The following is a 10,019-nucleotide window of genomic DNA, read 5'->3' as shown; positions in this document are numbered from 1 at the left end:
ACTCAGGGATTGGAGCCCTAATGTCGGCTAACAGGAAAACGCTCAATTCAGGGATTGGAGCCCTAATGTTGGCTAAAAGAAAATGCTCAACTTAGGGATTGGAGCCCTATGTCGGCTAACTGGAAAAATCGCTCAACTCAGGGATTGGAGCCCTAATGCTGGATAAAATGGAAAAACTGTTCAACTCAGGGATTGGAGCCCTAATGCTGGCTTACAGAAAATTGCTCAACTCAGGGATTGGAGCCCTAATGTTGGCTAAATGGAAAAACTGCTCAACTCAGGGATTGGAGCCCTAAAGCTGGCTAAAGGAAAAATGCTCAACTTAGGGATTAGAGCCCTAATGTCGGCTAACTGGAAAAAATCAACTCAGGGATTGGAGCCCTAATGTCGGCTAAAGAAAAAATGCTCAACTCAGGGATTGGAGCCCTAATGTTGGCTAAAGGAAAGACTGCTCAACTCTGGGATTGGAGCCCTAATGCTGGCTTACAGAAAATTGGGGATTCTAACTAACCCTTTTTTTTGAGTTTTCTTCGTACTTTTTTTTTGTTTTTTTTGTTTAGTAAAATGTAGGAGAGAATTTTGGGGAAACTTCCCTTTTGGGTTGATTCCTTATTGCAAAGTTGTTTCTTGCATTCACGTATTTCTTTTCTTTTTTGGGCGACCCCTGCTTCTTGCACGGTTGATTTGGATCACACCTGTTTCAATTTTCCAAACAAAAAACAATTGTCAGTTTGAAAAATGGTGGTTGGTTCGGTGACCTTGATTGTTCCAATTGCTTTGTCGCGTCCTTATTCCTGTTGAGAAACTCTTCCATTGATTGGATTCACAGGCGAAACCCTTTTAAACTGCTCAGACTCGCATTCCCGGATTTTGTGATGATTTGCCCGTGTAAGGCTTTGGTTCTTCCATCCCATTCTGCTTGGGAATTTTTACCGAGGCAGACTCAGTGGGGATTTTTATTGGGGAGACTCTGTGGGGATTTGTACAAGGCAGACTCGTTGGGGATTAGCTGGGGCAGACTCTTTGGGGGATTTTTTACAAGGGGAGACTCTGTGGGGATTTTTACAAAGGGAGACCTTGTTGGGATTTGTGGGGTTTTTTTTTTGTGTGGGTGTGTGTGGCTCTACTTCGAAGGCAACCAACATCATGATCAATCGGGACTGGACAGACGTACCACTGAAGTGGGGTATCCACTTCTTACTAAACGGAGCTCCGCAAAACCGGTCCTGCCACCTATTCTTTCCAGTATATTTGGAATTTGGGGTTAAAATGAAAGGGATTCAAAGAAATGTAAAACAAAGAGCGGAGAAAATAAATTTAAAAAGAGAAGTGTCCCTTTCGGGACAAGAAAGACTTATCTGAGGAAACATGCTGACTTTAAATTGACATGACATGCTCTTTGGACTGGATGCCCGACCTTCAAATGAACTTGCATTTCCTCATGAAATAGAAACGGATCTATGTTTCCAAACCAGTGGAACCTTGCCAAGACTTTCTGAGGTGGAATCATCTTTTCGGCCGACATCGCCCTTTGCGGGTTTTCGCTAGTCGACCTCTCTCATTTCTCTTCCTGTTGTCGCTTGATAGCACTCTTTGCGAGTTTTTACTAAACAATCTCTCTCATTTTCGATTTCTCTGCTCCCGTCGCCTCACGGTGCCCGAAGGTTTTCACCGACAAGACTCTCTCATTTTATTTCTCTCAATTTGAATGTGCCGGCCTCCAATCATGATGTCTCTCGGCTTCCCCTGCCTTTGGCAATTGATCTGAAGGACTTGTGCTTGGTACAGGAATTGTAGATGAAACTAAAACTTCTAAACCACTTGGTGTGCCCCGGTTTCAACTTTAGGGTAAATTGGATTTTATTTTTGGTGTGACTGAACCCTAGAGAGAGGCTACCTACGTATCCTTTCGGAATCAAGTCAGACGTAGTTCAGGAAACTTTGTTGTTGTTGTTGTTGTTTTTTTTTGTTCTTTTTTTTTCATGTAAGGTAGCCAAAGAAATGTAACCGGCTCAAAGGGCTTGTGGAGAGAGTTGATAGTGTTTGGGTAGTGGGAATAAAACCTTCATCATCTCAAATGTGCCAAAATATCACCGTAGTAAACTCAAACATAGTACCTTTTGACTGCATCCACATTCACTGCTGTTTCAGGATCATTTCCTTCAATATCACCCAGATACAATGCTCCTCTCGGCAATATCTTCCTGATGATGTATGGGCCTTTCCAATTAGGAGCAAATTTTCTTTCGCTTCCTGGTGATGTGGCAGGATGCGCCTTAATACCAGTTGCCCTACTTCAAAATTCATGGGTCATACTTTCTTGTTGTAAGCACGGGCCATTCTATGTTGGTACAACTGTCCGTGACAAACCGCGACCATTCGTTTCTCGTCAATCAAAGTCAACTGCTATAATCGAGTCTTAACCCACTCGCTATCTTCAATTTCTTCTTTGACAATGGTTCGGAGCGAAGGAATTTCTACCTCTGCTGGTATCGCAGCCTCGGTCCCATAAACCAACAAATAAGGGGTTGCCCCTACTGATGTGCGTACTGTAGTGCGATATCCTAGCAATGCAAAGGGTGACTGTTCATGCTATTGTCAGGAACTCTGGATCGTCTTCCTCAAAATCTTCTTGATGTTCTTGTTTGCTGCTTCAACAGCGCTATTGGCCTTGGGCCGATAAGGAGTTGAGTTCCTATGCGTTATTTTGAACTGCTCGCATACATCCCCCATCAAGTGACTATTCAGGTTTGCCGCGTTATCTGTGATGATAGTTGCAGGAATACTGAAACGACAGATAAGATTTGAATGTACAAAATCCACCACAGCCTTCTTAGTGACTGATTTGAGAGTGACAGCTTCTACCCATTTCGTGAAGTAGTCGATAGCAACCAATATGAATCTGTGTCCATTTGAGGCCTTCGGCTCGATCGGACCAATGACGTCCATGCCCCAAGCAACAAATGGCCAAGGTGCAGACATGGGATGCAGTTCTGTGGGAGGTGCATGAATCAAATCACCATGCACCTAACACTGATGACACTTTCGAACGAAGCTAAAACAGTCCTTTTCCATGGTCATCCAGTAATAACCCGCTCGAAGGATTTTCTTTGCCAAAACATACCCGTTCATGTGGGGCCCGCATACTCCTGCGTGTACTTCATGCATGATTCTTCCTACCTCCTCGGCTTCAACACATCTTAACAAATTGAGGTCCGGGGTCCTTTTATACAATACCTCGCCACTCAAAAAGAAACCTCCTGCATGCCGCCTAATAGTCCTCTTTTGATCTCCAGTAGCATGTTCGGGGTATTCTTGTGTCTTCAAGAACCTCTTGATATCATGGTACCATGGCTGTGTACGCGATCCTTCCTCGATTACATTACAGTAACCGTGTCTTTCCTTGATTTGGATTTCCAAGGGATCGACGTGGGCGTTGCCTGGGTAGGGCAACATTGAAGCTAAGGTAGCAAGTGCATCCGCTAGTTCATTGTGACACCGCGGGATATACCTGAACTCTATTGATTTGAAACGCTTGCCGAGGTCCTCCACGTGCTATCGGTAAGGAATAAGCTTGACATCCTGAGTTTCCCATTCACCTTGGGCTTGCCGGATAATCAGGTCAGAATCTCCCATAATCAATAAATCTTCAACATCCTGATCGATCGCCATATGCATGCCCATGATGCAGGCTTCATATTCAGCTGTATTGTTCGTGCAAAAGAAGCGCAGTCTAGCTGTAGCAGGATAGTGCTGACCAGAAGGTGAGATCAAGATTGCCCCAATTCCTACACCTTTGGCATTTACGGCCCCATCAAAGAACATCTTCCAAACATGAGCGTTTTCCGAGACTACTTCTATGGTGTTTATTTCTTCATCCGGAAAATAAGTACTCAATGGTTGGTATTCCTCATCAATTGGGTTTTAGGCCAAATGATATGCTAACGCCTGGGCTTTCATTGCCGTGCGGGTGACATAGACTATGTCAAATTCGGTAAGCAAGATTTGCCACTTGGCCAGTCTTCCAGGAGGCATTGGCTTCTAAAATATGTACTTCAAAGGATCCAACCTGCTTATGAGGTAAGTAGTGTGAGCTTGGAGATAATGTCTCAATTTTTGAGCAACCCACGTCAAAGCACAACACGTTCTTTCCAGCAAAGTGTACTTGGCCTCGTAGCCGGTGAATTTCTTGCTCAAGTAATAGATCGCCTGCTCCTTCTTTCCGGTTATGTCATGTTGCCCGAGGACGCAACTGAAAGAATTTTCCAAGACTGTCAGATACAAGAACATGGGTCTTTCTGGCTCTGGCAGGACCAAAACTGGGGGATTTGAAAGATATTCTTTGATCTTGTCAAAAGCTTCTTGACACTCAGCCGTCCATTTGATCGCTGCATCCTTCCTCAATAGCTTGAATATGGGCTCACATATGTTAGTCAACTGGGCAATGAATCGACTGATATAGTTTAACCTGCCCAATAGACTCATCACGTCTTTCTTCGTTCTTGGAGGAGGTAGATCTCGGATAGATTTTATCTTTGTTGGATCTAACACGATACCTCTCCTGCTTACTATGAAACCCAAAAGCTTACCTGATGGGACTCCGAAGGCGCATTTAGCCGGATTTAGCTTCAAGTCATACTTTCTCAGTCTCTCGAAGAATTTCCTCAAGTCTTGGACATGATCGTCCTGAGTCCTGGACTTGATTATCACGTCGTCCACATACACCTCTATCTCTTGATGCATCATGTCATAAAAAATGGCAGTCATGGCTCTCATGTAAGTTGCCCCAGCATTCTTCAGACCGAATGGCATAACCCGATAACAGTAAGTGCCCCAAGGTATAGTGAAGGCAGTTTTCTCGGCGTCTTCCTCATCCATCAACACCTGATGATATCCAGCGTAACAATCTACGAAGGACTGTATTTCATGTTTGGCACAATTATCAACAAGGATGTGGATGTTGGGCAATGGGAAATTGTCTTTGGGACTCGCCCTGTTCAAATCTCGATAATCCACGCATACCCGAGTCTTCCCATCTTTTTTCGGCACCGGAACCACATTCGCCAACCACGTGGTGTACTGGACTACCTGAATTACTCTTGTTTTCAATTGCTTGGTGATTTCTTCTTTAATCTTGTCGCTGACATCAGTTTTGAACTTTCTCTGCTTTTGTTGAATTGGAGGACAATCAGGGTGAATTGGCAATTTATGCACCACTAGATCAACACCTAATCCTGGCATGTCATCATATGACCAAGCAAACACGTCTTTAAATTCAAAAAGGAGTTGAATTATCGCGTATCGCGTTTTCTCGTCCGTGTGAATGCTTAATTTGGTCTATCGGATTTCTTCAGCAGTTCCCAAATTTACCGGTTCAGTTTCATTCAGATTCGGCTTAGGTTTATTCTCAAAGTGTTCCAATTCTCGATTTATTTCCCTAAAAGCCTCTTCTTCGTCATATTCCGGTTCTTGGTTCATTATTTCACAATTAAACAGCTCGTTGTGATCTGGGCGTGAAAGTCCGCAAGCATGTCATATTATTTAAAGCCGCATTATTATAACTGAAAGAAAAGATAAAGGAAAAATAACAAAAATCAGAATAAAGGAAAAAATGAGGAAATACTGATTTTTATTTCTTGGAATTTGGAAGATAACAAGGTTTATAATTCAGGAATTCAAAACAAGAAACTGAAGGAAAAACATCCGAGTTACATCCTGGGGATAACTCGTGATGCAGGAAAGGTGGCAGGACAGGTCTACCTGGACTCCTGCCTAGTTGGGAACGGCGTGGCCTCCCAATTTCGAAGCTTGGCGTTTGACCCCACATATAGCATCACAGCGGTGCTTGTGCCTTCTCCCGGTTAAACCAAGTGAGCTTCGTAGAGCATTCCTCTCATTGCCCCACATATCTCCTCGATCTCTTCGGCCGTAAAAACCTCGTTGTCTTCTTCTTTGATGTATTTCGGCCCGATGAAAGTCTCGTATAAATTTGGCAATGGCTGAGGCAGTTTCCAACCCTCATTTTTCCTCTTCCTTGCCCACTCTTCATCTTTTGGAGTGGGTTGAAAACCTATCCCAAAAAGTTTCTTAGTGGAAGGCAAGGTGATGGGTTCCGTTATTCCTTGCAGCGTTCGTCCAAGCCCTTTCCCTGGCCTGAATCCATGTCGGATCATTTCTTTAGCCACCATGATTGAGGCGTTGAACAAGAAAGGTTGGGGGCAAGGTCTTCCTTCCTCATGCTGCTCTGCTAACACAACTTCGAAAGCCTGATAAACCGTGTGCTCACTCCCTTCCCTTGCTTCTAGATATGGGATGGATGGGTCCCGGTAAATAGACTGTTCGTCTTCTCCGTGGACCACAATTTCCTGATCTTCGTATTCAAACTTCACCATTTGGTGAAGAGTGGAAGGTATAGCCCCTGCCGCATGGATCCAAGGTCTGCCGAGGAGAAAATTGTAAGACGTATCCATATCAAGCACATGGAAAGTTATTTTGAACTCCACCGGTCCTACAGTCAACACCAAGTCTATTTCCCCGAGGGTGTCCCTCTTGACGCCATCAAAAGCCCTTACGCAGACATTATTGGGGCGAATTCTTCCAGTCCCAATTTCCATTCTCTACAGCGTGGAGAGCGGACAAATGTCAACACCTGAACCTTCATCCAACATTACCCGCTTGATGTAGTAGTCTTCGCACTTAACTGTCAGATGTAAAGCTTTGTTGTGAGCCGCTCCCTCTGGAGGTAAATCGTTCTTGCTGAAAGAAACCTGATTAACTGCGAAGAACCTTTCCGTCATCCGTTCCAGTTGTTCAACTGAAGTTTCAACCGGTATGTACGCTTCGTTCAGGGTCTTGAGCAAGATCTTCTGGTGTTCGGCCGACCTCATCAGAAGATATAGCATAGACACTTGCTTGGGGCACTTGTGTAACTGATCCACCACTTCGTAGTCGGGCATTTTCATCTTTTGGAAGAAAACTTCCGCTTCTTCAACGCTTACAGGCTCCTTGGGTGGGAAGCGTTTCCGTGTGGCGTTGTTTAACTCTTGAGTGTTTGAATATCTTCCAATGAAGGTATTCTCCGGAAGTTCCCCCGTGAATTCTCTGCCTTTGTACGTAACCAATGTTCTTTGATAGTTCCACGGTACTGCGGACGGGTCTGTCATTGGCTTCTATGGTACGCGTCCGATAACCACTGGCTCATTCAGCCGAGGTGGTTGAATCGTCCCCCGGACCACATAGGCCCCTTTCGGTACGTACATTGGTTTTGCCCTTTTGACTTTGAATCTCTGCGGCTTCTCTGCTCGACCTCGTGGAACGTAAAGAACTTCATTCCTCGCAGGCACCATCGTTACTGTCTTTGTCTCGACCTTCTCTTCGGGCTCAACCTTGACAGTACTAGTCTTCTTTTCCCCTTTCTCTAGCTTCAGGGTGGTTTTAGGCTTTTTCCCTGCATCGACGATGGCGATTATAGCTTTTAAGGCAAGATCAAACTCTTTGTCCTCACAAATCATTCCAATCAACGACCCGTTATTGTGAGCGGGAACGGGTTGTTAGTCACATTTGGGACCTCCTCGTCCCTCAGTACTATCTTCCCCTACTCTATTAAGTTCTCAACCACCCTTCTCAAAGTACAACAATCATTTGTATCGTGCCCTTCTGCTCCCGAATGATAAGCGCACCTAACACCGGCTTTTTAAGCAGGTGATGCGGGATTGTGCCTTGTCTGAGGGGCTGGCTGCAGGAAACCCATCTGGACTAGCTTTGGGAACAAGGTAGAATATGGTTCACCGATGGGTGTGAAAGTCCATCTTCTAGGTGGTTCCTGAGGGCGGAAGTTATTTTGAGGGGGCTGTGGATTATAGTGGTTCCGGTAAGGAGGCTGATTTCTAGAAGGTGGAGCTTGGCCTCGATTGGCTTGCTGTGGTGGATGGACATAGGGCTGGGTATTCATGACCATGTAGGGTTGAGAAGCATAAGTCACATTTTGGTGGGGGTAGTAATGATGTGGGGTTCTTTCTGGAAAACGGGGCCTAGGTTTACGATATTCCCTCGCTTCTGATGCTGCCATGGATGTTTCTTCCTTTTTCTTTCCTCTTGCCATTCCTCCGGACCCGCTTTGGACGGCTTGGGAGGTTGCCCTTATGGCTGCTTGACTTAAGATTCTACCCGTTTTCAAACCATTCTCTACCATCTCCCCGATCTTGATTGCTTCCGCGAAAGGCTTTCCCATGGCTGACATCATATTCTGGAAATAGTCTGATTCTTGAGCCTGGAGGAAAGTAGTGACCATTTCTATGTCGTCCATGGGAGGTTTTACCCTTGATGCTTGCTCGCGCCATTTAATAGCATATTCTCTGAAACTTTCCGAGGGTTTCTTCTTCAAGTTTGACAGAGAATTTCTGTCCGGTGCGATGTCAATATTATACTAAAATTGTCTCATAAAATCTCTGGCGAGATCATCCCATATATGCCATCGAGATATGTCTTGGTCCATATACCATTCTGAGGCTATTCCTACCAGACTTTTCCCGAAGTATGCCATCAACAATTCTTCTTTACCGCCGGCTCCCCTCAATTGGTTGCAATACTTCTTGAGATGAGCAATGGGGTCGCCGTGCCCGTCATACTTTTCAAACTTTGGTGTTTTGAAACCCATGGGTAGGTGCACGTGAGGGAACATGCATAGATCGGTATAGGAAACACTCTTTTGCCCGCTTAAACCTTGCATGTTTTTCAAACTCTACTCGAGGCTCCTCATTCTTTTTGCCATCTCATCTTGTTCAGCAACTTTGGGTTTTGATCTTGCCCAGGTGCAAACTCGCATTGAGGTTGTTAAGGATGAGTGTTGGTGGTGAACCGAGTTGGTTCCAGTGAGAAGGATGGTGCTTGAAATGTGAATGAGGATGAGTCAAAATTTGGCCTGTGTGTAGCGGGTTGTGCCACGATCGGACAGGGCGGTGCAGTGAATATGTTCGTAGCTACATCTGTTGTTGACATTCGGGGATGAGAATCAGAGGGTGATCCAGCATAGTGGGCTGAAATGGCCGGGTACCCGAATGGGGTAGTTGGATAGCTTATGGGGACGTTGGAAGTCCCACTTGTCCTGGAGAACAACTCAGGGAACCCAGGGATTACACTCGGTGGCTCTTTTCCGTTATTCCAGTAATCCAACATTTCCAGCATGCGGAGCCGCAGGATTCTGTTTTCCTCAGCAGTTGCTGACTCGGGAGTTGGGACGGCCAAGATCGAACTCTCCTCGGAGACAAGAATTGTCGGTAAAGGAATTTCCGAAGACATCTCTATACTTCCCTTTGATCTTGTGAAGTAAGTGTGAATACTCCCTCTCGACTTAACGACGGGCAACTGAACACTCCTTTTTGACCTCGTGAAGTATGAATGTGAGGCCAGACCTCCACCAAACCAAACCACCTTTTCTAGTAACCTGGAGGACTCAGCAGCAAGCAAATGGTTAGTTTGAAACAAATAACAGATAGGTAATCTCATGTTGGGGCGTGATGCACCTATACAGTTAAGTGAATTTCTACATGTTTGCAACGAAGACGTGCGTCATTCCGGCTTCTCTTTGGGTTTCCCCTTATTTATCATGTTTTTTTTATTTTTTATTATTATTATTTTATTATTTCCTATTATTATTGTTTTCATTATTTGTAGTTAAAAATGTGATCGGATCCGATGAGGATTGCCTACGTATCACGATGCCGCGTGAATAAGATCATTACGTAGTTCAAAACAGATGAGTGTAAAAGAAGCACACATTTTATTACTGAAACAATTTATTACAAACTAACATTTTTGAAAAAGGGAAAATAACAAGCCTTGAAATAAGTACAGACTCAAACGGTCTAATACACCCTGATGCGAAAAGACGGACAGAAGATGCTAAGATGGAAAATACAGACTCGACCTAAAAATACATTAAGGTTTCGAGAATTGGCGCCCGCGGGGCATCGTTCGGCCTCGCCGCGGTCTTAGGTCTGAGGTCCCTTTCAAGTTGTTCC

The sequence above is a fragment of the Nicotiana sylvestris genome, chromosome 8, assembly GCF_000393655.2.
Source record: "Nicotiana sylvestris chromosome 8, ASM39365v2, whole genome shotgun sequence".
NCBI lineage: Eukaryota > Viridiplantae > Streptophyta > Magnoliopsida > Solanales > Solanaceae > Nicotiana > Nicotiana sylvestris.
The sequence above is the reverse complement of the archived record's forward strand: the minus strand, read 5'-3'. Positions refer to the sequence as shown.